The sequence below is a fragment of the Neolamprologus brichardi genome, chromosome 7 (genome assembly GCF_056152115.1).
Source record: "Neolamprologus brichardi isolate AB-2024 chromosome 7, ASM5615211v1, whole genome shotgun sequence".
In the NCBI taxonomy this organism is placed as follows: domain Eukaryota; kingdom Metazoa; phylum Chordata; class Actinopteri; order Cichliformes; family Cichlidae; genus Neolamprologus; species Neolamprologus brichardi.
In genome coordinates, this window is record NC_142110.1 from 56,592,611 (window position 1) to 56,620,320 (window position 27,710).

General features: G+C 39.0%; 1 protein-coding gene and 1 long non-coding RNA gene across 4 annotated transcripts in view; one reads left to right on the forward strand and one right to left on the reverse strand.

The window, feature by feature from the left end:
• Positions 1 to 27,710, forward strand: part of ttc28 (tetratricopeptide repeat domain 28) — a 149,660-nt gene that overhangs the window by 37,404 nt on the left and 84,546 nt on the right. The window lies entirely within an intron of this gene.
• Positions 7,134 to 8,376, reverse strand: LOC148102237 (uncharacterized). The gene is made up of 3 exons (XR_015719368.1): positions 8,213 to 8,376; positions 7,380 to 7,588; positions 7,134 to 7,216 (listed from the first exon to the last, which is right to left on the reverse strand). It is a non-coding gene; the product is annotated as an uncharacterized LOC148102237 (long non-coding RNA).

The following is a 27,710-nucleotide window of genomic DNA, read 5'->3' on the forward strand; positions in this document are numbered from 1 at the left end:
AGGGGATTAAGAATAACTAGTCATTAAAGGCAGCATTTTAAGCCCACTTTTAGCATGGCTGTCTGTCTCCTGAATGCAAGCTGGTTTCACAGAAGGGCCGGAAAGATGAAGGAAGACATACTAAATGCTCAATACCAATAGCAAAGTGCCAATGTTAGAAGCAAGCTGGAGAACGTAGTGGCACATTAAGAAGCTAACAAGGCAATGTTTTTTGGCTTCAGGATCTGGTTTTGAACAAATTAAAAGGAGAGAGAATTTTGAACTTTAGTTTGTAAATTTGACACATACGTAATTTCATTAATGCTTGTAATGCTTTATTATGTTCATAACTATTCATAACTTTATTACTAAGCCTAGCCAAGTGTTTATTAAGAGGGTTTTTATTTCAGTGGCTTCAAGATGTTGTCTCTGCTTTTAGCAGATGATGTTGTTGTAAAAAATACCTAGAGTTTTATACTTTGTTAAACCAAAATGACTTTATTGTGCTATGCCATTGCTTTTGCAATTACCCCTGAGGTAATACCCCAAGCGATACCCAGGGTATTGTCATCACCCCACCGGGCTGGCAGGCGGACAGTGGTTGTGGACACATGTTGTGAATGCGATAACTCAAGAACTAGGTGATGTAGGATACTGAAATTCATACAATTGATGCATCTACTGAAAATCTTGGATGAGTTGTCAGTGACGCAAATCTCAGTGACCTTGACCTGAATCCAAAATAGGAGCCAAAATAAGAGCTTAAATAAAGCTAAAAAAATTCTGTCTTAGATTAAAGCACCACCATTGCCACTTTTTCCAAATCTTTGTTTTTGTGGTTTTCAGGATGGCATGTCCTCTTTGAAAACGTGCTGTGAACAGGAAATATTCTTTCTAATGAAATTAACTAATTGTGCTGATTGTCATGGGTCAGTTGTGTTCATGTACCAAAACAACTAACTTTTTGCAAGAATTTCATGTTTCTCTATGAGACTAACCTGGAAGTGAATATATCTTTCAAACTGATCAGGCCTAAACAGTGGTATTAGACCTATACAAAAGTCTTGAATGAGAGTTGAAAGATTGGAATTCATGGGAAAAGTTAGAGATGTCTCAGAGTAAGGAACTTCAGAGTAAAAAGCATTCTGAAATAAACATAACTAATGGACTGTACTAAGAATTAAGTACATCACAATAAAATACACTGTAGATTCAATGTTTTACCCAGTACCATATGTGACTTGTGATTTATACTTGTGTATTTAGAGTAGTCAGAGGTGTATTAAATATTAGTGTCAGTTTAGTTTATTTGCCAATCAGCATAACTAAGTGAAACAATAAATGCAGGTTAATTTCAGGAGCTCTACCGTAGGCTGACATACATGTTTTATTTTTTTTGGAATATAAAATGAGTGGTTTCTCTGTCTTGCTTTATCTCTCTCTCAATCTCTCTGAGACACTGCTATTTACGCAACAGGAGTTCATAAAACATTTCAAATTCTACTCTGCTTGGTCAGACTTGCAGGACTCTGGGTGTTATGCGTTTACTTAGAATGCTGCTAAGCTGTTTAAAGCTACTCTCCTGCCTCTGATTTAACACTTAGGCCTCAGTCTTTGTATAAGGGCTCACTCAGACTATCCCAAACATACTCTTTGATAATGTCCACCAAATAATCACCACTGCAAGGCTACTGAATCTACATAGAGTGCCATTTTCTTCTGCGGAGCCTAATGATGAAAGCCCAGAGGAAACAGTTGTACAAAGAATAGCAGAGCAGTAGTTTTTGTTTAGTTTTGGGGTTTGTTTGTTTTTTACAGCTTCTTCTTTTATATGCAAAATATAGTTGTGTTAGAACTCACCTTTTCTCCTCTGTCAAACCAGTGTCCACAAAGTTCAGATCAGGAATCTTCTTCTTACAAGTGTTCGCAGCTGCACATTTTGACTGTGGACTGTTACCTACTATTTTTTAAGTTGTACAGCTGAACTAAAAACATCTGTGACTAAACATTCTTTTCTCATTATTAATAATTGTGACTAAGCGACAATCCATGGTTTCACTTTCTCTCCCTCTAATCCATATGCACCGTGGTACTGAAAGCTGTCTTTTAGTACCCTAAAAAATAGTAAGTAGAGTTTGGTGCTCAACCGTAGTATGTAAGAGCAATGAAAACTTTTAAAGATGGCCCAAATTGTCCTGAAATGAACAGTGCATTAATATGCCAGTCTAAACAGTGATCCTGCATAGAAAGGGGGTGAAAACCACCTGATATGCTTTGTTTCTTTAATTCAGTTTTATTCTATATAGCGCCAAATCACAGCTGTAATAGGAGACATGAGTATTATTTTCAAAAAGGTTTGTCCTTCTGATCATTTAAACAAGTGCATGAGGAGTGATTTGGTCCTTGACTGCTATTATTCACAGCTTGCCAGAGATATATAATGTTCGCTTGAATCTTCACTCAGTCTTAATGGATGCATGTACAGCGTGTAACTAAATTGTTAAATTTTGGGATGAACAGAGTTACATTTAAAATGTCCTTGTGTCTGCTGCTTACGCTTCCTCCTTTGAGTGATAGAAGCAGAAAATGGTGATGCATAAAGGAATTCCCTCAGTGCTGAGCAAAGCTTGACTTCCTCTCTCTCTGCTTCCCTCAGAGATGCAGTGCATCTCCAGGCTGAGAGGACAACATTTCCCCAGGAGCTTGTCATGTTGATAGAGCTGCTCGCCTCCAATATCCTCAGGACATGTTTTTTTTTTCCACTGTCTTCCCCCTCTTGATTTATCTGTTCGTTTATTTCACGCCTATCACCATGTCTGTTCTCAGAGATACTGTCTTTTACTGATCCCTAATCCATCCCAAGGATAACGTTATTCCCTGTCTTTCTCTCCCACACCACTCTCCCCATTTCAGCTGCTCCTTCCTTTACTGCTCTCCAGAGAGAAGGAGCAAGGATAAAGCAGTTTTTCTTTCACAAAAGCAGAATATGGACAAGAGGAGGACCACTCTATCACCACTATTCTTGTTTCTCCCGTGTTGTGTTTTCCCTCCTTTTGTTTGTAACCCCATTTAAAAGAGTGTTGTCATGACACGCCACCACACAGTCACTGTATAGGTCTTTTGCTGTACTTTACACTTACTGAACCAGAACAGCTGTGCAGTAACATCAGCCTGGTCTCACTTCGTCTGCCTGTAATAACTCACTTTATCTGTTAATGTGTTTAAAATGTGTGTCAACTGGGCTATTTCTTTTTTCTGAAATCTCTTCAAGTGTGCTAAAGTGGTTATGCTTCCTTTCACTAACAGAAAAACACTTATTCATGGCTCTTAGAGTTTTATGTGCCACAGTTCAGCCTGCCTCAAGTAGAGATTATTTTTTATTTTCAAAAAGTGTTGTAGTTACTTGTGATTTTCCCTCTCTTTTCCTTCTGGCGAAAGCTCACAAATTGCCATATCCTCAGTGTGTGTGCCACAGGGAAAAAAGAGTCTCTCTTTACCTTTGTTTTACTGTTGGCAGAGCAAGCCTTGTGTCCCTAAAGGACAGACGCTTCTATATGCTCTCATATGTGTGCGTAGACAGTCTGTGCACTTTTGCTCATTATAGCAAACAAATGGGATTTAAGTAGCTGGAGTATGCGGGGAGAGTCACAAACTCCTTTTAAATGGGTTATTCATTAGAACGTACTCTGTGGCACATGAATGAAAGATAGGCTGCAGTCATTATTTTGTTGGTGCAATACTCCTAAAGCCTCCTTCCCAGAAACCATTGTTACTTGTCACTGTAACTTCACCTTCCAGTGGTCAGGGTACACTGTTATACAGGCAGAAAGTTGGTGTATTGAGGAGGTTGGTTTGGATGAATGGGTCAAAGAGAAATAGGAAATAAGTTCAACTGTCATGCACTGCAGCTAATGAAGTTATTATTCGGCAATGGTTATTGTTCTTTTCTGCACCTTCCATAACCTACAGTTATAGGATCAGTACAGATTTTTGTATTTTTGCCGCTGTACGCCACCACAGTGGATTTTAAATCCAACACATAACACATAAAAAATGTTTCAGAATTAAACATTTTTTATACATAGTCCCCCCACTTTCAGAACCTCAAATGTAATGACTGACAAACACTTTCATGGTCATATGAGATTGGTCCCCTCGTTGTTCCATGACAAATGAAGCAGCCATAATATCTGAAATTGATTCAAAAAGTTGAATTTGTATTTTATAGCTTTTCACTATCATTTTACATATGAGGTCCAAAAGCATGTCAGTGCAAGTGGCATCTCTTTGGACATTTTGGCTTCTCTTCACTGGCTTCCATCTCCTTATAAACAAGGTCTTGAATAATCAGGCTATATCTTATGTTAAAGACTTCATAGTACTATATCACTCCCATAGAGCACTCTCAGACTGCTGGCTTACTTGTGGTTCCTAGAGTATGTAAATGTAGAATAGGAGGCAGAGCCTTCAGATTTCAGTGTGCCAGCTTTCTGTGGAACAGGAGACAGACAAGATTAGACTTAAAACGTTCCTTTTTGATAAAGCATATAGTTAGGGCCGAATCAGGTGATTCTGGGTCCTCCCTTAGTTATGCTGCAATTGCCGCATTTAATTGTTAGTTATTATTATTCTCTGGCTCTCTTTCGCATTATGTCTTTTGTCCTGTCTTTCTCTCCTCACCCCAAGCCAGTAGCAAAAGATGGCTGCCTTCTCTCTGAGCCTGGTTCTGCTACAGGTTTCTGTTAAAAGGAAGTTTTTTCTTCCCACTGTCGCCAAGTGCTTGTTCATAGTAGGTCATTTGATTGTTGGTGTTTTCTCTGTATTATTGTAAGGTCTTAAAATATAAAGCATCTTGAGGTGACTGTTGTGATTTGACACTATATAAATAAAACGGAATATGATTCTGAGTATGAATAGGGAGACCATCATTAGCTGAAAAACCAAAACTTATTCTACAGAGATACCAAAAAACTTAAGGTGTGACCAAATAGAAAGCCTGGTAAAATCTTAAAAAGAATGAATGGTCAGCTGAGCAACACTAAGGCCTGAAAGAGGAGGAACAGGATAGTATATAGTATAGGAAACATAACCTGACCTGAAGAACCAGCCCTAACTGAACATTTGTAATAAGAGTGAGCAACTGTCCAAAGGTAAATCATTCGTGCTGTCATAAAAAAATACAAATAAATCACAAAGTACAGTGCATGTGTAGGAAACACCTCGGTGCTACTCTGATGAAGTCCGTGTTATTTAAGGTAAGGAGCACTGCTTTCCAAATGTTCGCAGTGAGTTGTAATCAGTGTTGGGACTAACGCGTTATTAAGTAACGCGTTACAGTTACAGTAACTACGTTATTATTGTGGTAACGAGCACGGTAACTAGTTATTATGCCAAAATCAGGAACGCGTTAGTCGTTACTGGGATTTAGATAGGGTCGTTACTCGTTACTTCGTGTGGTGGCTATCGCAGAGCTTCCACCGATTCAGTAACATTAGCAAGTGGTGGAGGCAGCAGGTGGATGAGGGAAAGGGGAGGCAGGAGGAGGAGCAGAGACCCGAGGCAGCCGCTGGTCCGAGTGTCAGGTGAACTGAACTTCAGGTAAGAAGTTATGACCTGCAGTCTATCTGAGTCAGATATAAACCAAGTTTAGGTGGAGTTTATTTTCGTTGTGCTGACTTTTTACTGTCAGTTACAATAACTCATACTGCGACTCGACTTTTTCATACTGCGTACTAGCTAGCATGACGGAGTTTCTATACAGCTGGGTGGGTGCTATGAAGATGTTGAGCTTTATTTTGTTCATAAGGTTAATTATTAGAGTTTCCAACCATCCCATAAAAAACAGAATCGTCTCGTATTCAGAGAAAATATTGCGCGTTTGGTATTGAGGTGAAAAGACACAGTTTGTCCCGGACTTCAGCTGCAATGAAAAAGACACAAAGCTGGAGTTATTCTGTCCCAGATAGCAAGGAAACATTGAAACAACGTTGAGTCAATATCAGGCGACGTCATTGAATCAACGTTGAAGTGTAACGTTGACCTAACGTCACTCTTGCACCCTTTTTTAATGTTGAAACAACGTCAGGTTTTGATGTTGAATCAATGTTGAAACCTGACATTGAAACAATGTCAGATTCTGATATTGAAACACTGTTGAGCTATGGTGTTGATTTTCCACCTCTTTCGCACAGTTGCTTTTTATTAAAACAACAGTTAAATCATGACTGGAAATCTACCTTTCTTTATAGGTATTTTAACCAATACTAAACTACTGCATGTTTCCATCAATACTTAAACCACCTAAACACATAATTGTACTTATTCCTCAAATTGGACACCCTTTATAAAAAAAACAACAACAAATGTCTCACAATGTATCATGTCAATATTAATATCCTAAAATAAGAAAGCATTGCATGTGATGTAACAGAGAAAAAAAATAAACAAAAAAGGGTCAATAGGCATGTTTCGTTTGCTAAATACTTTATTAAAAGACAGTTTCCTATTTACATTTATATGTTTCACAGAAGTTTGTAATTTTTTACTCTGGGATGGGGATGCATGATGTGTGTCCTGCACCACCCATACCCATACGATCTGGGGCGTATCGGAGCCATTTCTGCACTGCTTGTGCAAAGACAAACTTGGACATAGAGTTTGCCCCTAACTGCTGCGTCAGGCCATCTAGGAAAAAAATACACACACACAAACAAAAAAAGTGAATTAGAGCACATGAATAAGCTCTTGTTAACTGTCTTCAGTGGGGAGAAAGTATGTAAACTCCTAGGCTGATAAACATGAAAGTCACCAGGCGTAAATCTGCAAACTGCCGCATTTGATTCCCAAAGAGCTATGAGCTGTGATAAGTGATAAGTCTTAGCATGGTGTGCTGTGTATCCTTTAAAACAAAATAAACATGGGGTCCTCGGGCTGTACAACTACAACCCGAGGACTAAACAAGCCAAAGACCAAAGACTCCATCTCCAGATTAACCGGACATGAAAGTCTTGTTATTAAGAAAGACAAAGTAATATAGCAAAAAAACTGTAAAACTTACCACCATATATGCATTTGCAGAGCGCTGTATCTTTAAATGCCATTTTTTGCTTTGTCTGGTCCTTGGTTTTTTTCCTGCCCAGTTGAGTGCCGAGGCCAGCTCGTTTGTAATGGCATAAGCCATTACACGGCGGACTCGCACCTCCAGTGTGGTCCCTCCAATCAAGGCAAAGCGTCTCACCTATAGACACATTTTAAGAGATGGAATTAGCGTGTCTCATGTCTTAAATGTGTATGCAAGGGCTTGTGTGTTTAATCAACAGGCCGTTGTTATGTATTTAAATCACATCTGACAGCTATTACACTTTATAGTTACAAAGTGTACATAACCTTTATATACTTACCATTGCCTTATTTGCCTCTTATGATTGAAGAGCTGCCTCTGCATTGTTTAGCTCCTCAATGTTGTGCAAGGGCAAATCCAGAGGCAGTACCCCAGCATCTACCGATTCATTGCAGCAGGGATGGCGGATGGCTCTGACCTCCTCACGGAGTTCGTTAACAGCTGTCGTCAGGTCTGACAGCATAGCTAATATCTTTTGTGAGGTCGCATCTGTTTAAAAAAACAATTCCAGAAAGATTAATGGCTTAAGCAGTGAGAGGCGAAAAACTAATAAATAAATAATAAAACGCAGTTTACGTGTGGACAAAAGGTGCAAACGCAAGGTAGGTGAGCGTGCATCGTAAAGTTAGGTGAGCGTGCAACGTAAAGTTAGGTGAGCGTGCAACGTAAAGTTTGAATTGAGTGCGAATCAAAGCGGGTGCTCTCCAATCATTAAAAGTAACAAAGTCATTGAACACATTTATACAGTTACCTTTACGTTTATCAATCATATATCACAGATTTACAATTTTTTGTAGTACTATGCTAAAAAGCAACTACAGAGCGAAAGTCTGGGTCAAGCGCCGAGGCGACGGCAAGAACAAAGGAACCCCGAAGCGTTAAAGCTAGCTTTGTAAGGGAATATAACGGAAAAGTATGAAACGAAAATGTTTTCTTTGTTGACTTTGTTCGCAGTGCAATTTATTTGTTGCCGGATTGTAAGATGAAAGTAGACACAATTTCGGGCTCCCACATTTTGTCCGAAACTTTACATTAACAAGTTTGTTTGTTTTTTACTGTTATTCAAATGCAACCATGGAAATAACGAATAGAACAAAAGTCATTCATTCTTACCTTATATTAATCGTGGTGCAGGCCAGTGCAGTGCATGAACTGATGCCTTCTCCGGTCAATTCCGCTGAGAGTAAATCTAATGTCCCGCTCTACTGTACAAGACAATGGTTACCTGAAGGGATGTACCACTGTGAGAGGGGGGGCTATGGAATAGTCCAAGTGGTAGCAGCTGTAATTTCTTGCTCAACCATAAATCAATGGTTTTTCAACGTGATTGTTGTCACCTTCTCAACTATAAATAGATCAACAATCAACGATGACAGAACAACAGTGAATCAATGTTATTTCAATGTCAGTGTCAGGTTTCATCAGTATTTCAATGTTGTTTCAACATTGGTTTTGTGTTGACATTTCAAGCCTGACGATTCTGATGGTTCAGATGGAAAATCAACATCTGTTCAATGTTTCCTTGCTATCTGGGGTGTCTTTGCTGCACAGCTGCCTCTTCTTCTCTCATTCTCTCCCCTCCCTGTCCTGTTTCTACTTCAATCATGAAACTGATCAACGATCAGCTGATCGGCTGTTCTCTCTTGTTTATTTATCGCCCACTTTGCGCCAGAAGGAAACCAGCTGATGTCGCGTTAAACAACAGCAGCACGTTAAAGCTTGATCAGCTGTTGTTAGAATTTATTTAATATTAATTTCTAGTATCAGCTGATGTTTGCTGGAGCCACAGCTGTAAAGCTGCTGGTCATGATGTCGGTTTGGTTATCTGGTGAGAGGGAAACATGAAGGCTGCCCTATGCTATGATGGGAATTACAGAAAGAATAGAAAGTGTGTGGGTGTGTGCGTGTGTGTGTAATAGGTAGCAGAACCTATTTTTAGTATCATACCTGATTACTAGACATGCTGAGACTTTTCGAAGTCTCAGTGGAACTGACCCAACAGTGCTGGGACTCCACTATTTCACTCTGTGTATACAGTGTGTGTTTGCATGCACACATATTTCTGAAGCATATTTTTGGTTTTTGGTCTTGCGGCCATACATTTTAAGCCTCTGTACACATTTTTGAAAACACATGGGGTTTTAGGCATTAGCTATTTTTTTTTCTACCAGTTTTTTTTTATCTTTAGAGTTGCTGATTTTCTTTATGCTGCCCAGTAAACACACATTGGCTTAATGTTCTCTAGAAAGTAACTAACCTAATATCTTTGAAATATTGAAATATCCTTCTGGGAAATGACAAGAAAAAAGGAAAGATACAGAGCAAACATGGTTGAAACAGCAGTGTTCTAGTCAAAACTTGTCCTATAAAACAAAAAATCTTGATCACATTATTGCAGCAAAGAAACCAATTGCATGACTCATAGTTTCTTTTAAACAGCTGATCTGGTTATGACAAACAGAATAATGGCACTGACTGAAGAGTGTCCCTTTGCTTGTGCTTACATTTTATCAAGACTTAGGACTCTGTATGTTTCGGGGTAGTGTAGTGTGCACTGTTACTTCAGACACTGTTCTAAAATGCAGCAATACAAATTGTATAACATGCTAAAATTAAAAACCCCTGTCTGACACTCTCACACAGAGGTGCTTGGTAGTAAAATGAGAAGTCAAAACAGTCTATACTGTGACAGGATGGTGAGCACTGAAAGTGAAAGTTTGTTTGCATTGTAAACTGTTACATGAAAAATCAAAGGGGTGATATATTTTTATCCTTACTGGGGATAAAAAAAGATAATTTAGGAGAGGCAGGGACATGTGCACCAGAGGGGGGAAATACATCCCATCCTTCCCAGCAAATCGCACCATGATAGTATGTAATATTGACCGAAATAAGTAGGCTACCGTCAATTTGACACAGTACAGAAAAACCCAGAGCGATGCATGCATTTATGCACCTGGCACAGTAACAGTATCTTCATTAATACGCCGAAGCTCAGCATCTGACAGTAAACTGTGTTTTGTGTCTTACACATTGTACATTCAGCTATTACACATAAATTTCAGGTTTATATGGAGGAATAGTTTGTAATAAAGAAGCTCTTCTCTGGATAAATCCTGCACTGCGCCTGAGTCTCAGTCAATTTCTATCTGAAGACTTCACCCTTATATCACAATCAGAATACTTCATTATTCCCCGAGGAAATTATGTGGCCTATCTTAAATATATTGATTCGTCTTCACCAAATTCTCATTTATTTAAACTGCCACACTGTTTTATAGAGGCACCTGCACCAACCCTATATTATTTTCTATAGTACAATATTCTCCCTTATTTTTAAACTGGAATTTTATGCTGCTCTTTGTGAACTAGCTGCATCTTTGTTTTTTGTTTTTTTTAATTTATAAATTTAGATCTAGCCAGGCTGTGGCTGAGAGACTTGCTGTCTGTTGGTGGTGAGTCTACCCCTGTCTCTGACACAACACTATACCTCTGATGTTGTGCAATAGATTTGCGATTTATCAGAGTTATTTGTGATAATATTGTGAACAGATTGCATGTAAGTGCCAACTTGACCCCATTCAAGTCATACAGCCATGTTATCCGTTTTTTATCATCATTTTGACAAACCAAAGTTAGTTTGCGCAAGTGCTGTCAGACTTCCCTGTCCACATTTTCAAAGTGACCATTTCAGAGGCAAGGAAAATCCAAGTTCTTTGCACATGGTCTCCAACCACTGTTTTCCTTTGTGTAACTGTAGCCTTAGTTAGCCTAGTGTGAGAAGAAATGGTCTATATAGCAGGAGGTCTTTGTGTTCATGCATATCCTATGTGTCTCACAACAAAGTTGTCTTTCTTTTTTTTGTTTAATTGATAAAATATTCTTTAATATTCTGAAATTCTTTTCTAAAATATTGTTCTTGTATGCGCATTTGCCTTTTCTAGAAAGTTCAAGAAGCATGTCCAATGACATTTAAGAAGGAAGACAAGCAGATTGGATCACACCACAAGCAGATTTTTTTTTTTAGAATATGTTGCATCCGAAAGTAGTTGTCATGGAAAAAACAGTCAACCAATAGTGATTCAGAGTTCAAAGATTTGTTGTTGTATGTATTTCGGTCTGGACAAGATTAAAGTGAAATTAGGTGTAATTATTACTGGAATGGGCATGGAGTTTTGTGCATGCACTATGAATGATCTGAATCAACGCTACCAATGCTAGTAATAATAAATGGAACTTTCCCCTTAGGGGGCTTGAGATCCTTGTTATTTGCCTCAAGTCTTTATTTTTTACAATCTGAGACATGCTTAACTGGTACCTAAGGCACTAAAGGCACTGGAGCATACATTTTAGCTGCTAAAAAGCTACTGACAATATGACATATTCATATAAAAGGCAGCCATGTTATCCGACTGTTCATCTGTCCCTGCAGCTAAAGCACATGTGCGTGTTTGTATTATTGGTTAACACTGTGTTGTGTGTGTTGTTGCCTGTTGTATTCAATGTTTGGGCTTAGCAAGGCAGTGGGGAGGTGCAAATGTCACGCTCTCTGAAAAAGCTAAGCCAGTTGACTATGGAAAGTCTCAAGAGGACTGGGAGGAGGAACACAAACTGGAGGCCACTTCAGAATATAAAAGTACTAAGTGAACGGTGGAAAAATGCACAAATCTCTACATACAGTGATTGCTTGGTCAGACTTTCTGCCTCTGTCGCTCTCATTCACACACACACACACACACACACACATACACACACACACACACACACTCAATCTATTGCCCATAATCACATTCCAGAGCATTCAGAATACTAAATTGAATTGTAATTGGCAGACAATGGGCGTGACATCACAATTCGCTAGCTGGCTCATATAGAAGCAGCTCGTCAGAATTGAGCCATAAGAGGGTTATGCTTACTGATGAGCCCAGACGGGCAGAGACAGAGGGAAAGGGAGGTGTGCTAACTCTGAAAATTAATTGCCCTTTGGGACCGGCGCTATTAATAATTATTGCATCTGACAGGAGCAGCAGGAGCAGAATGTTTACTTTCTCATTGTATACACAGCCATACCTGAGTTATCTCCTGTGCAGTAATGGAGATTTTATTAGAAGAAAACAGTGTAAGTGTTTGAATGATCAGAGCAGTGCTGTCTCTTAGAAATTATATTTAAGTAATTTACAATAGCAAATAGGTTTTGAAGGGAACATATTTTCTGGCAAGATGACATTTTCTATCACCCTATCGAGGAAATGACCTTAATATAAGAAGTTTGTGATATGTTCCTAATATGTTGATATAAGCCTTGCAGTGCAATAGCAAATAGTAGTGACTGGAGCTGTGGTTCTTAAACTGGGGGACAAAGAACCACTGCAAGTTGGAAGTAAAACCATACACTGTATATAAAACATGAACCTAGATACAGAGACAACAGCATTTTTGAAGCCTCAAGGATAATGTTTGAGCCACCACCATGTTGCCGTTTTGAACCAAGAAGTTATGTTTGTAAGAGACGATGGACTTCTAAGATATCAGGTAATACTAACAGGCTTGGTAAACAAGCTGCGCTCAAAAATTGCACAGATGGATCATACAGATACACATACTGTACCTGTTAATTAGTGCTAAGTAACAGTATAATCATATACAGAGATTTAGTTACAAAAGGTGAACCACTAATTTCTTAGACGACCAGTACCACATTGACTGTGCAAGCTATTTCATTTGCCAAGTAGTTTCATTAAAAAAAGCTTTAAAAGGCATTAGATGCATAAACACAGTCAAGAGGTCCAGGTCAGTAACTTGAATTAGCCTCCCTGGATGTTAGGAAGGGGGGAAATGTCCATAGAGAACAGGTCAATTTCTTGTACTAGGTTGTAAACATGCTATTTCTTGGCACATTTTAAACTGGGGCCCAACACGAGTGACACTTTTTGGTACTTCTGCTTCATGGCTTCATTTGTTAGTATTGGTGGTTACTGCTTGAATTAATTAATATCATTAATATTTGCTGATTTTACTCTGTTTTACTTAAAACAGCCATGCTAAAAGTCATTTCAACAGTCCCTGTTAAAATTCATTGTGATTATTCATTTTCCATTGTTGGTTCCAAACTCTGCTGCAGTTTGTAGTTTGTCACTTAATCTTAGTCATGAAGAAAATCATGAATAAATTATTAACCACTCTCTTTTATTTGTTTCTATTTGTTCTCTATGCAGTGTTGTTGTGGTATTTTTAGTGTAATCTTACTATTTATTTTCCTATTGTATTTTTATCTGTGATCATCAATAATGTATAATCTCTAAGTAAGTGACTTTGGTTTGATGTTTTTAATAATGCCCTATTAATAAATCAGTTTGAATAGTGGCTCTGAGGTTACGGTGGTGTTTTGAGCTAAATGTTAATGTCAGAGAGGATGTGAATGTCTGCGCCAAGTCTCATAGCAATCCATTTTGTTGCTGTTGAGACATTTCAATTTCAACCATAAATGTCAGCCTCCCAGTGGTAAGGCAGGGGTTCATCAAAGCTAGTCTGTCTGGGAACCAAAATGATCCATTCTAGAGTTCAATCTGTCATAGAAAAGAGTAACGAGTTGATCTTAATTCTGTGAAAAAACACAAATAAGATTTTTTTTAAATAAAGCAAATGAATCCCGATAAACTCTGACGTTTCAATACCCAACTAAATGGCACTGAAAAGAATGTTGACAGCCTGGCTTAAAAATCAGTTTTGTATGTACTGTTTTCTACTTCAAAACATCTGTACGATGAATTAGTTTCCACCCACCGGTCACTTCATTAGGCACACCTATTGATCTATTTGCTAAAGCAAATGGCTAATCAGCCAATCACATGTCAGTAAATCAATGTATTTATACATATACACAGTCAGGATGACCAGCTGAAGTTCAGACCAAGCATCAGAATGAAGTTAATTTAAGAGACTTTGAATGTAGCATATTTGTAAGTGCTACACAGGCTGGTTTGAATATTTTTCTGCTCATCCATCTGGTCTCAAAAAAAACAGAAAATATCCGGCAGTTCTCTGGGTGAAAATGCCATGTTGATGTCAGAGGTCAGAGGAGAATGGCCAGACTGCTTCAAGCTGATAAAAGAACCCAGTAACTCAAATAACCACTCAATATAGGCAAGATATGTAGGAGGGTATCTCTGAACATACATGTCAAACCTTTAAGCAGATGGACAACATCTTTCTGATACAATATTTGGATGGCAGGGTGGGATTCTGCCCCCCAAAACACAAAACAAAACAAAATCTTGAGTGCATAGATCTATCTCACCTTGTATCAAAGATTCAAGCAGGTAGTGGTGTCAGGCTGATATTTTTTGCACACTTTTATTTGGCCCCTCATTATTAGCATTATTTAAGTACCATAGGTCCCTCTTCTGTTGAACCAGCTCCCAGATTGGATTGGGGAGACAGACACCCTCTCTACTTTTAAGATAAGGGTCAAAACTATTTCTTCTTTACTCACATTTTTTTCAGTAATTATCTGTTTATAAGCCACTCTGCATTTAATCAGTAATTATAAATCTCGGAATTCTCCACCATGTTTTTCTTCCCTCCCTGAGCCTGGTTCTGTTTCAGGTTTCCTGTTAAAACCAAGTGTATCCTTCCCACTGTCGCCAAGTACTTGTTTAAAGGGGGTCACTTGACTGTCGGGGTTTTCTCTGTATTGTTATAGGGTCTCTACCTTAAAATATAAAGAACCTTCATGCTGTTGCTGTTGTGATTTGGCGCTAGATAATTAACATTGAACTGAACCAAACTGAGTGGTGAGCATATCTAGATCTTGGCAAGCAGGGATCGGAATCAAGAACCGGTTGTGATTCTTGTAGAGAATCAGTTCCCAGTAGTCCAGTTCCTCAGAATTGTTAGTCTGCTTGTCTATCGAACCCGCTGATTGGTTCCTGTTCCAATTTGCTGATTTCAGTTTATGGGTCAGAGGAGGACAATAGCAGCACACTGTACAGTGTGGATATAAACAGCTGTATTATGCTGCTAACAGAATTTTGGCTGCATAGACAGCATGCTAATACTAAGCTAGTCAAGAACCCAGAGTGAATGCTGACCCATTCCCTTCCCGTCATCCAAAGATTTGCGGAGCCCTGGTTGGAGACAATGGATGGAAGGGAGGAATAGAGAAAAAAGTATGTCAAAAATAAAAGAGAGTTAAATGTCAAGAGAAATAGAATATCTGTCAAGAATCTGACTGGAGTTCAGGGATTGTTGTGCTGACAGGCCTGTGAAGATTTTGCCACCTTTTCAAATGCAGGTAAAATGACAACAGCCCCCCCAAATGCGCGCGTGCACACACACAATAATAATAACAACAAGACTGTTTTGAGCAACACTGCTGCTATTTGTTCCACTATGTTTTCAAAGAGCCCCAACATGTCTAAAGCCTGGATCGCCAAGATTGAACAACTAACAATAAAAACAATTAGATGGCTCAAAAATTAACACAGTATTCAAGCCACTTACTTGGGGACAGGCTTCTTTTTGTAGTTGACACACATGCATGGTTTCCCCGGATCAAAATAGAGGTAAGTATTCAAAGCTTTTTTTCCTTTATCCACCATTAATGATATCCTTAGCCTTGGGTGTATAATGTGATCACTGTAGTAAGCTAATTTGCTGTAAAAAAAAAAAAAAAAAGAAAAGAAAAAGAAATATAAAAGATAGCTTCTTCTTACCATAACCATTCCAGCTTTGCTCATTTTTGTGTTTATTGAACCTATTTTTGTCTTTACACAGAAAATCTGTCAACAAAACATGTGGACAAATTCAAATCCAACAGGTTCACTGCGTGTACTTACAGCTGCTAAACTGTGGTTAAAAAATTAGCATTTGAGGGAGGAGTTTAGGAAAGAATTAATTGGAATGCCCTGTATATTTTGTTCATTTTACTAACAACCACTGTGCTGAAAACTGATAATCCATTAATGAGGTTAGTCTGGCTGCATAAAAGAGCTGTCCACAAATCAGTTACAATAGAAAAAAAGATAATGTATGAACCCTCAACTCTTATACACATTCTAGGACCACTGTAAAGACTGAGTCTGAGGAACACAAGTGTTTGAGGGGGGAAAAAGAGTTTTGGTATGAACAACATGATCTTTTCTAAGTAGCCGCTTCTGTATGAATGATCAGAACCTGTGAGTGGGATTAGGCTGTATTTGAAACAGAGAGAGGTTTTTAATTAGTTTTGTATGGAATCATTAGGAGCGTGTTCTCTGCTCGCCCTGATTCACTGAGTGGGAACCGTATGCTTGGTTCCTTCCCTTGAGTAATTGCTGGTCTCAGTGCGGCTCTGTCTGTCTCTCCTGCACTCCTGCACTGCTCCTCATTTTTCCCTGCACGATTTGGCGCTAATTAAGACAGTTTACCACCGAGAAAGAAGGAGGGGGCATTAACTCGACTCGCTATTAGATGCAAGAGGTGTAAAGTAGGGGAACAAAAACAAACATATTAAAAACACAAATATTTATTGCAGTTTCTTTTTTTTCTTTTTTTTTCTTTTCTGCCTGTCCCGTTTGGATCTTTAGCCATCAGAATTGTTGTCTGAAGGCCAAGAAAGATTACCAAGTGGATCATCATGGCCTTGCCATATTGGTCCATTTGATTGACCTTTATGATAATATTATTACTGCATCTTTTGGGATCTTACAAAGCTTCCAACGACGCATCGAGTATTAAATTAGTCATCGACGATTTGAATAGTCGACGTAATCGTGACTAGTCGACTAATCGTGGCAGCCCTATTTGTTATTGTTCTTAGTGCTATGTGCTAAGCACTGAAGTATATTCATTAGATGAGCACAAGTTTGTATTTTACTTTAATGTTTAATGTATGTATATCTTTTACAGTGTTCTATGTTCTATGTTTTATGGGTCGTCAATACTATATTTGTGAAAGCTAAAATAATACTTGTGGGCTTTTTATGTCTAGAAATGGGTTTGAATAATTATTTTAGTTCATTAGCTCTATTACCTCCTATTCATTGAGGATCTTGCGAGCACCCTCTGTTTAGGCTCTGATTTGAATTGCAGCAAATTTCAGTGCAATGGGATTAATAGGAACAGGGATGGTTCTCTGTAGATCAGCTCTGGAATACCTGCTTTCTTTAGGGCTGAAGGTCACCAAGGCAATCAACTGGTCACCCGCCTTGCTGCACGAGCTCATTCGCAAACACAAATGCAGCAGCAGTCTACTGAGTGACAGCCTAATTACCCGGTGTAAGAGAACCAAACCCCTCTGCTGCGCTGCAGTTAACCAGATCAAAGGTTACTTGTCTTTCTCCCCTCCCCACTTCCCCATTTATGCATATTTTTTGCAGCGACTTGAGTGTATATATGTGTTTGTCTGTGTGTGTGTCTGCATGTGGTGCTGAGAGAGGCTGTTCTAAAGATGGTGACGGATAGTAATATTTACATACATGAATGGGTCAAGGGAATGACTCAGGGTCTGGCTCTACAGATAAAGTAGAAGGAGAAGGGAAAAAGGGATTGGTTCTGGTCACCAAGGGACTAAAGCTGGTGTGTTCAGGTCAACTTAAATTACTTGTGTGTGACAGAGAAAATGCTTTCTTTAATTCAGAGAGCTCAGTTCAGAGTGACTCATTCTGTACAGCAAGGTTAAATGTCTGAGTTGACATCCATCCCAGGTTATCCTCACAGACTTTTGCCGTGATGACATATGATGGTGTTGAAGATGGAGCTGGTGTTACTAGAAGCTAGTGTGGAGTGAAAATTTAAAGTGGGGATCAGGTGTTTGAACAGCTGCGGTGAAGAGGTCCTGAGCTCTTCAGAAGGAGATAAAAACAGAAAGAATGCGTCAGCTGCTTCTTTATATTGACCTCCAGACATCACATTTCAAAGGCAGATTGAAAAATGGCGTCTTCTGTTAATTCCTTATGTGTTGATTTAGATTTAAGCAACCACATGTCATCAGCAGCCCACTTAACTGAATGTATTTTGATCCCACAGTCTTGACTAAAATAGAAAAAGATCCCCCATATGTTTGTTTTCCAAAATATGTAATAAAAACTACATGATCTGATAATACTTTTTTATGTCCAGGAGTTCTCATAGTTGCTACTTCTGATAATATTAAACATTATATGTATAGCACTTACAAAACAAATGTTACGAAAGATTTACTATAACATAATACACACAATAAAATACAAACATGTTTGTAGGGGAAAAAAAGTCCTAAATTAACAGCTTCAACCTAGAAGGAGAAATTATAAATGATAATGGATGCTCAAGACGCCAAACTAAAATGCAGTGTGACTTCCCACATTTAGATATGTACAGTGTTGGGGAGTAACGGAATACATGTACCGCCGTTACGTATTTAAAATACAAAATATGAGTAACTGTATTCCGTTATAGTTACCGTTTAAAAAGGTGGTATTTAGAATACAGTTACTTTGTTGAAATAAATGGATTACACGGCGGTACTTCCCTGTTTTATATTGTGGCGGGTCAGGACTGTTTGGGTTTTGTTTGACAGCTACGTTCTGTTGTTCCAGGCAGCGTTACGGTTGCCATGGTTACAGGGTGACGCTCTCTCTCTGCGTGTTTCCTGGGTGAGAGAGGCCTTTTTGTTGTTGTTGTGCTAGGCTAACAGGCAGAATGCTACAGGTATAGCTCTAAAGAATGTAGCATCATAGGCAGTGTAGTCCGTGCTGCAGGGAGAATGGACTGCCATACCCGTTATGTGTCTGTGAGCGAGGGAGGGAGAAAAAGGAAAAGTACGAGCTGTCATCGAGCAAAAACGGGAGCTGGAAGCATGTAAATATAATAATAACCACTGCAGCCAAGAAGAGTGCCTGACGAGCCCAGTTGTAAGTAAGCTATTAAGACTCGACTGTACACCGTGTTCCTGTTTTCCTCTGAAACAATAAGTTCTGTTGGAGCAGCCTTTTAACGCCTCTCTCTGTCTCTGCTAGCAAAGTTGACCCAGACAACAAAGTAAAGCTAGTTTTCGGCTACGAGCCCGACACAGAACCCACCGTATTAGCCAGAGGTCCCTTTACTACGGTTCAGAGCCGCGGACCTTCAGTAACAGTAATAAATCACAGCAATAGTACATTCATGTAGTTGTAAACAGCATGATAATATATTAAGTATTCAATTCAATTCAATTCAATTCAATTCAATTTTATTTATATAGCGCCAAATCACAACAAATGTCGCCTCAAGGCGCTTCATAGATACAGAGAAAAGCCCAACAATCATATGACCCCCTATGAGCAAGCACTTTGGCGACAGTGGGAAGGAAAAACTCCCTTTTAACAGGAAGAAACCTCCGGCAGAACCAGGCTCAGGGAGGGGCGGCCATCTGCTGCGACCGGTTGGGGTGAGAGAAGGAAGACAGGATAAAGACATGCTGTGGAAGAGAGACAGAGATTAATAACAGATACGATTCAATACAGAGAGGTCTATTAACACATAGTGAGTGAGAAAGGTGACTGGAAAGGAAAAACTCAATGCATCATGGGAATCCCCCGGCAGCCTACATCTATTGCAGCATAACTAAGGGAGGATTCAGGGTCACCTGGTCCAGCCCTAACTATATGCTTTAGCAAAAAGGAAAGTTTTAAGCCTAATCTTAAAAGTAGAGATAGTGTCTGTCTCCCGAATCCAAACTGGAAGCTGGTTCCACAGAAGAGGGGCCTGAAAACTGAAGGCTCTCCCTCCCATTCTACTTTTAAATACTCTAGGAACAACAAGTAGGCCTGCAGAGCGAGAGCGAAGTGCTCTAATAGGGTGATATGGTACTACAAGGTCATTAAGATAAGATGGGGCCTGATTATTTAAGACCTTGTATGTGAGGAGCAGGATTTTGAATTCAATTCTGGATTTAACAGGAAGCCAATGAAGGGAAGCCAAAACAGGAGAAATATGCTCTCTCTTTCTAGTCCCTGTCAGTACTCTTGCTGCAGCATTTTGGATTAACTGAAGGCTTTTCAGTGAGTTTTTTGGACATCCTGATAATAATGAATTGCAGTAGTCCAGCCTGGAAGTAATAAATGCATGAACTAGTTTTTCAGCGTCACTCTGAGACAGGATATTTCTAATTTTAGAGATGTTGCGCAAATGGAAGAACGCAGTCTTACATATTTGTTTAATATGTGCGTTGAAGGACATATCCTGGTCAAAAATGACTCCAAGGTTCCTCACAGTGTTACTGGAGGCCAAGGTAATGCCATCCAGAGTAAGAATCTGGTTAGATACCAAATTTCTAAGCTTTTCAGCGCCGAGTACAATGACCTCAGTTTTATCTGAGTTGAGAAGCAGAAAGTTAGTGGCCATCCAAGTCTTTATGTCTTTAAGACATTCCTGCAGTTTAACTAATTGGTGTGTGTTATCTGGCTTCATGGACAGATAGAGCTGGGTGTCATCTGCATAGCAGTGAAAATGTATGCTATGTCTTCTAATGATGCTGCCTAGGGGAAGCATGTATAATGTAAACAGAATTGGTCCTAGCACTGAACCCTGTGGAACTCCATAATTAACCTCAGTGTGTGAAGAGGACTCTCCATTTACATGCACAAATTGGAGTCTATTAGATAGATATGATACAAACCACTGCAGTGCAATACCTGTAATACCTACAGCATGTTCTAATCGCTCTAACAGGATATTATGGTCAACAGTATCGAATGCTGCACTAAGGTCAAGAAGGACAAGCACAGAGATGAGTCCACTGTCAGAGGCCATAAGAAGATCATTTGTAACCTGTAATAATCCAAAGTATTCAGAATACGTTACTCTCATTGAGTAACGTAACGGAATACGTTACAGAATACATTTTGGGGCATGTATTCTGTATTCTGTAATGGAATACATTTTAAAAGTAACCTTCCCAACACTGGATATGTATGACTGAAATTGTGAATGAATGATGTTGCCACAAATTCATATCGTAGTGCTTAGGGCGCAAGAATTTGCAGCAATACTCTCCTCAGTTCAATTCAGTTTAATTTATACAGTGCCAAATAGGGCTGCCACGATTAGTCGACTAGTCACGATTACGACGACTATCCAAATCGTCGACGACTAATTTAATAGTCAACACATCGTTTGAAGCTTTGTAAGATCCCAAAAGACGCAGGAATAAATAGTAGGATTTAAGAGTGTAATAACGGACTGAAACAGAAGATGGCAGCACTGCATGTACAAGGATGCCAGCTGCCGTTAAACCCAGAAGTAGAAGCGGTGTCCCAGAATTCATAGTGCGGCCCATCGCGGCCCTGCTCAGTTTCCAACAATGGTGGCAGCTAGTTAGTTTTAATATTACTGTTATTATTCTTTCTGGGTCACAAAATAAACGTTTAACATATTTTCAGGTGAGAATGTAGCTGTGTAAACCTCAAATATCTGCTCAGTTTATCAAGACACCACATACAGTGGCTTGCAAAAGTATTCAGCCCCCTTGAACTTTTCCACATTTTGTCACATTACAGCCACAAACATGAATCAATGTTATTGGAATTCCACGTGAAAGACAAATACAAAGTGGCGTACACGTGGGAAGTGGAACGAAAATCATACATGATTCCAAACATTTTTTACATTTCTTTGCAAAACAGCTCCAGCTCAGTCAGATTAGATGGACAGCGTTTGTGAACAGCAGTTTTCAGATCTTGCCACAGATTCTCGATTGGATTTAGACACCAGACAGGTCAGGGATAAAGCTATTGAGAAATTTAAAGCAGGCTTAGGCTACAAAAATATTTCCCAAGCCTTGAACATCCCACGGAGCACTGTTCAAGTGATCATTCAGAAATGGAAGGAGTATGGCACAACTGTAAACCTACCAAGACAAGGCCGTCCACCTAAACTCACAGGCCGAACAAGGAGAGCGCTGATCAGAAATGCAGCCAATGCGGCCCATGTTGACTCTGGATGAGCAGAGATCTACATCTCAGGTGGGGGAATCTGTCCATAGGACAACTATTAGTCGTGCACTGCACAAAGTTGGCAGAACAGAAAACCATAAGAAGTCCCGTTTGCAGTTTGCCACACGCCATGTGGGGGACACAGCAAACATGTGGAAGAAGGCGCTCTGGTCAGATGAGACCAAAATGGAACTCTGTGGATAAAATGCAAAACGCTATGTGTGGTGGAAAACTAACACTGCACATCACTCTGAACACACCATCCCCACTGTCAAATATGGTGGTGGCAGCATCATGCTCTGGGGGTGCTTCTCTTCAGCAGGGACAGGGAAGCTGGTCAGAGTTGATGGGAAGATGGATGGAGCCAAATACAGGGCAATCTTGGAAGAAAACCTCTTGGAGTCTGCAAAAGACTTGAGACTGGGGCGCAGGATCACCTTCCAGCAGGACAACGACCCTAAACATAAAGCCAGGGCAACAATGGAATGGTTTAAAACAAAACATATCCATGTGTTAGAATGGCCCAGTCAAAGTCCAGATCTAAATCCAATTGAGAATCTGTGGCAAGATCTGAAAACTGCTGTTCACAGACGTTGTCCATCTAATCTGACTGAGCTGGAGCTATTTTGCAAAGAAGAATGGGCAAGGATTTCAGTCTCTAGATGTGCAAAGCTGGTAGAGACATACCCTAAAAGACTGGCAGCTGTAACTGCAGCAAAAGGTGGTTCTACAAAGTATTGACTCAGGGGACTGAATAATTACGCACACCCCACTTTTCAGTTATTTATTTGTAAAAAATGTTTGGAATCATGTATGATTTTCGTTCCACTTCTCACGTGTACACCACTTTGTTTTGGTCTTTCACGTGGAATTCCAATAAAATTGATTCATGTTTGTGGCTGTAATGTGACAAAATGTGGAAAAGTTCAAGGGGACCGAATTTCAAGGATGTGGCGGTGTAGACTTCGTGGCCCAACATACCCCAGAATGCATAGCGCGGCGTTAGGTGTGGATAATTTTGCCAAAAAAAAAAAAAAGGCGGAAGCGGAGCGGCCAAAGAGTAAACTTGTAGTAAGTAGGTAAGTACTGAATATTATGTCACTTATTTATGTGGAAATGTTTAATAACGAAGAACATTAATATTACATTACATTACATTACTGTTGGCCACATGTCGGGAAAGTTATGTGACATTAGTGATGTTTGTACTAACTTGGTTTTACAGCCTTTATTTTAAAATATACGCTGTTCAATAGTTGACCTTAATCTTACAGAGAATATGATGATTTCATGGATATTTAAAGTAAGTAGTGAGAGAAATTTAGTAATGCCAACATATTAAAACAACAATATCTGTCTTTTATATATAATGCATTTATATATGCAGTGTAAAAGGAACCTGTCTTTGAGTGAAGATTTAAGGTGACAGGAAATATAAATAAATGCAGCTTGAATCTTTACTGAAGCTCAGTATTTGAAACAGAGTTCATTCACTGCTGTAATAACTAATAATGATTGAAATAATAACTTTAATATTGGCCATATTATATTTACATTACCAAAGTGAGATGACTTTAGTCTCATGAACAACATCAGCTAATTGTTATTTACTAGCTAATCTTAAAATGACTGTTCAGTACAGAAATGAGGCCCAATAATCATGATTTCACAGTCCCGTGTTCTCAGCCTCAGATACTTATCAAATCAAAGCTCATGTAGAAACAAATGAACAAAAGATTTTCTCCTTCATTTTTGTCAAACAAAGCTGTATGAAACATTTCCAGCTGTTAGTATCATGGTTGCTTGGCAACCTGGGCAGCGCAACGGAGGCTAGACTGTCCCATTTCACAAGCCTCGCACTTCCGGCCTTACGGTCTTTGAGTATGCGGCCCGTGTGTACTGTTAAGGCTACGTACTTTAAGGCTGCAGAACCTGAATTGGGATACAGCCGAAGATAGCCACCTCCATATCAGTGTGTGGGACTGTAGCCTATAGGTTTATATTGATAAATGGTAATTATGAGGCAGTGTGTTTCAAGTCATTTTACAGAGAAATGCATAAGTAATATGAAAAGTACCGTAACAAATTATTTTCTCCTGGGAGTAATTGAGTAAAGTACTGGATTATTTTAAAGAAATGTGTCCTGTGTAATATGTTGTGTTGGTCTGTCTTCATGAAATCTATGCATTTATAGCTGTGGTATCATATGCCCTGATATGTCTTAAACAGTTAGGATTTTTGAAACTGACAATATTTTTGTTTTAACAGCATGTTTTAGTGGGAGCAGACATTTATAGTATAAACAAGTTGAAATATAGTTTCTTTAAGTCTGGATCAGATTTGTTGATGGCTCATAGTTTCTATTGGGCCACTGTCATTTGGTTGACTTGGAACACCAGATAAGCCTTACTGTTTTAGAGAATACAATCTGACCCTCATCAAGTTGCTCAGATCTTTTCTCCTGTAACTATCACACTCAGTATGAAAACTAACTCTTTATGGTCTAATAATGTTGCTTAGCTTTTCAGGTTCCATTGTTACAATGTCATTTTTGTTGTCTTCATGTGTGACTTGTCATAATGTTTTGATTCACTGGTGTGTGTATAATGAGTGAAATGAACCAGGAAACACCAATGACACTTCTGTGTCTACTAATAACTCTACGTTGCAGCCCAGTTGTGTCTTTTCCATGCCAAACATAGTTAATGACCTGTGGCTACCCTTGGACTGATTACATCAGACAGACAGCGACGCCTCAACCGTTGAATCCGGATAAATTCTGTGGTCCCTCAACATATGATGCCAGAGGTGTCTGTGTTGACCCTGCATGTGTTACCCACACTCAGACATGTTAACATCAGTGCAAACTCAGGAACACATGCACAAAAGAGAGATGAAATCATCCTTGACCTTGACTTTTGTGCTTTTAAAAATCCTTTTTTCAATTTCAATTTTTTAAGTCTCTGGATCTGTATCTCCATCTCAAAAATGTTTTGTTTTTTTGGTGGTTGGCTTTTGACTCAAACACTCTACTGCACAGACTTGTAAAGCCATTAGACTGCCTCTGCTGGCCTGTGTGGAAGAGCCCACAGCTGGCCGTGTAACATCTTTATTGGTCCCAGTGGAAATGGTAGTTATGGCCACTCTAACTCAATTATTGCATCTTAGCTAGTGTCCCAGTGAAACAATGATTAATATTCATGCAGACTAACCAGGGAACACTGTGTGTGTGTGTGTGTGTGTGTGTGTGTGTGTGTGTGTGTGTGTGTGAGATTCATAGGGATTTTGAGAGTGCATAGGGACTAGCTCACATTTGGAGCCAGCCTCAAACTGATTTGAAGATCTTCTGTTTGTGGCAGTTGCACATCGACTTTAATTTTCACCACTGGAGTCGCTTGACCCAATGCAGAAGTGCTTTTGATCTGCCTTTCTAATGACTGCCAGTAGGTGAATCCTTTTCTTCTTTTTTTTTTTAGACAAACTCAAATTGCATGAGGTCTATGTAAAAAAACAACCATTCTGCTGACTTGATCTTTGGTCTCACTAGTTTTATGTTATAACCCAAATAATGTCCATTTAGTAAGTTATGATCAGAAAGAAGATAAGATAATTGGGGTTTTAATCTTTTTCTACTTTGTGGCCTACTGTATCTTTCTTTATATAGCATGGCAACATCCAACCCAAACAAATAAATGATTCTGCAGTATGATGCTACACAGTTGTTTAACAATAGCAGAATGACTCACAACAAAAAGTTTTATTTTCCTATGGCATTGTACTTTTATTTCTGTCACTGAAGATGTCTGTCTAGTAGGATCAATTACCTCCTAATTTTCACCACCCAATGTTTGTGCGTTTCCTACTTACAAAGTCAGATTTAAAGATTCAAATTTTTTTTTTTCTAAAGCAGTTTTTGTCAAACAGCTTTAGTCTCTTTGTGTCTTATCCATACTGGATTATGTGTTTCCAGTTTTCTGTGAAGATGTATACTCAGCACCATTTTCATCTACCATAATACTTTACAGGCAGACTAGCTTTTTAGGAGAAGCTGTTTGAATCAGACTGCTGTGCAAGATGGGAGGGCTGCTAATTCCCAGCCTGTGAGTAACTGTACACTGCTGTAGAAATCTGCTCTTTTGGATTCACAGGGTTTAATCATACTTCAGCCTGGTAATAAGGTGCATTAAACCCTGCAAAGAGACATCCTTACAATACAGATTGCTGTTTTTAATGACTCCCTCAGAACCTCTCATGCTCCTAAATAATGATCTCACTCTGTAGGTCTCACAGCACATAGCACACAGCTCACAACTCAAACAGCATGTCATTTTATCACCCACTGTGGAATAAGTGGGGTATTGGCTTAGCAAAATGAAGCTGCTGTTGTTTAGCAATGGCCAGGTGACATCAGCAACTTTCAACAAAGAGAATAATTTCCCTCAGGTCAGATGTTGTTCTTGTTGTAACTTAAGTTATGTTTATAATATAGCATCTTTCACTAAGCTGGCACTGGAGGACTGATCAACTAATTATGATACTTCATTTTGAACATACTAATATTCTTTTGTTGGCTATATTTTAAAAGTTTAGTGGCTATTATCCCCTAGCCCCTTTTTGATCCCTGTCGTTCTGTAGCTTCTAAAACATAAATCAGTTCAGTCAGCAACAAAGTGGTAAAAAAAAGAGTTTTTTTACTCCATGTTGGCTCGAGATAAAATGAGAATGAAGGTCTTGTTGTGTGTTTGGAGGGAGATTTTGTGATTTCCAAAGACATCAATCTCTATCATGTCTCGTTTATGGGATCCTCTCTTGCTCTTGCTCACAGTCTTCTCTCTCTCTCCCGCCACTTGTGCTGCCATCTGTTCTCGATTAATGTGAGTTAGGAGCAGTAATTGAAGCAGCTGTTCATCTGGTGAGCATCCTTTGCTCTGACACACAACACCTCTCTCACTCACCATCTCTCACCTTCATTTTCTTTGTTTCTTTGATTCGATCTACTATCATTTTTTGCTGGTTTGACACTTTGCTTCAGACAAAATGTCTCAGCAGTTGCCAGACAGATAAATATATTACAAAAACACACATGTTCGGTCAGTTGGTGATTCTAACTTGGTCATTGGTTGTTTTTTAAAATGGATGGAACAAAGCATTTGTGTATGTAGTAGGTAATGTGGGTGTAGGATTTTGTGTGTGAGTAAGACAAGATTAGCACTAAAAGAGTCCATTGCAGTATTTTATACTAATTTCACATATTTAGTGAGTCCTTACCTTTATTTCTAACTGCTTTATTTTTCTTTTTAATTATTAACTAATTAATATCTTTACTTATCTTGAATAGGGATTTAAGTGTAAATCAAAGCGTAAAGTTGGTCTAATGTCATTTATAAAAACTTTCATTACAAACTAAGCCCCATTGATTTTCACTGTATTGGTGAAATTTCAGAGAAATAAAGATAAAAGATATCACCAACATCTCCACTTTTGTTTCATTTTATTTGTGTACTTCACAGGTCTTTCAGAAACTTGGATACGACTTTTTAAAAAGCAATGAAAGTAAAGAATAGAAAAAATATCTCACCTTCCTAAAGCAATATTAAGTCCCAAGTCACAATACAGCAACACCTCAAACATTTAGACTTTTACTTAACTGAAATACTCTGCCAGAATATGAGTAGCAC